Source organism: Echinops telfairi, unplaced genomic scaffold, assembly GCF_000313985.2.
Source record: "Echinops telfairi isolate 266 unplaced genomic scaffold, ASM31398v2 ScPeMD7_7401;HRSCAF=8416, whole genome shotgun sequence".
In the NCBI taxonomy this organism is placed as follows: Eukaryota; Metazoa; Chordata; class Mammalia; order Afrosoricida; family Tenrecidae; genus Echinops; species Echinops telfairi.
This window is the reverse complement of record NW_022111301.1, coordinates 5,910,592-5,912,074: the sequence shown is the minus strand read 5'-3', so window position 1 is coordinate 5,912,074 and position 1,483 is coordinate 5,910,592. Positions and strand designations below refer to the sequence as shown.

At 44.9% G+C, this 1,483-nt stretch overlaps 1 pseudogene; it reads left to right on the top strand.

The window, feature by feature from the left end:
* LOC101642267 overlaps positions 1 to 1,483 on the top strand; it is a 5,423-nt pseudogene that overhangs the window by 2,874 nt on the left and 1,066 nt on the right.

Genomic DNA, 1,483 nt, shown 5'->3' with positions numbered 1-1,483 from the left:
TTAGTGATTCTACATGCCAGATAAGGTCCACCTGAGTAAATCTGAACAAATGAAAACATCCAGAAAATTTCACAAAACAAGCAAATTACAATGCTTAAAATATCCCCTTTGGTCATTTGTGTAAATTTTGCATTTATATGAATACTTTGTACGCAAGACCATTCGAGTGCAATTCATAATTAACAATTTTAGTCATTCAGGATACCCTTTGAAATTTGGAATTCTCCCATCATAAATGTTATGCTTACAATTGATTCCATACTCTACATTGGTGATTTTATAAAACATTTTGATGTTAAAAACCTTAATAGGATTCACATGTCGGGCTTTATTTTTTTTAATGTTACTGTATATATTGAAAATATATAAGCCATGTGTGATAGGTAGGTTTATTGTGCCAAAGGGGCCATTAAGAACATGTGGGATTAATAAAGTTGTAGTTTGATTGGAGGTCAAAGAGATAAATGGCTCGGTGAGCCTCACCTCCCTCTCTCTTGCTCTCTGGTGATGGGACCAGTGTGTGGCTGCCTCAGCTAGTTCTCTGCCTCAACGTGTGAGATGCACTACCGGTAGCATAGACACTCCAAAGAAAAGTTCAAAAACTCCCCTTGACGTAAGCACCATGTTGGGGTCAAGTAGTGCGTTACAGAAGGCCTATGTAGGATAAATATGTGAAAAGGAGGGATCTAAGCAAGAGGAAGCCACAGACCCCTACAGCAATGATGATCTCAAAGGCCTGTAGACAGCGGTCCCTGGAGGGCAGAAAATGCCATGCCAACCTTGACTGGAGTAGTTCTGGGCCAAAGCAGTTGGTCAGCCAGGTTTCCACGACCCGTCACCACTTGAGACCAGGGAGGGGAAACGAAGTAGGCAGTAGGAATGGGATCTGGAGGATACTGGCGGAAGGTCTCAAGGCAGCCACGCTCTCGTGTCACGTGCTCCACGAGCCCACCTTAGTACTTCCAGTAAAGTGCCCTTGGACTTCTCGCAGCAGCTCTAATTGCAGTGGCGTGCAGTCCCTGCCCCTGACCTGAGCCCTAGCTCCCACCTGCCATCAGGACAAGTTCATCTGAAGAAATGTTACTGATTGTAAAGAGAGTGGCCAAAGAAGCAAGCCGGAGCACTGTCCCTCATGCCAGAATGAATTGCTTGGGAACCTGAAGGCAATGGTAGATTTACACTCAGCCATATGTCCACATATATGCAATGCCAGAAAACTCAGTCCAGAAGGAAAACCTGAAACTCAGCTTCAGCTGGTCCTGTGAGCAGGGGACACAACCAACTTCCACGGTGCTGCAGGGAAGGAGCGAGACGCAGCCAAGGGCCTTCTCCACCTCTTGCTTCCCAAATTCCAGAGGGAAGAAAATTAAGAGGTGGAAGAAAGACACAGAATGGTGCAAGAAGACCCTGTTTTGTTTCAGCTTTATAAAGACCTTGTTGTGAGTCAAGTGATCAGTGCTCAGGATTTCTGGGACAATGACTT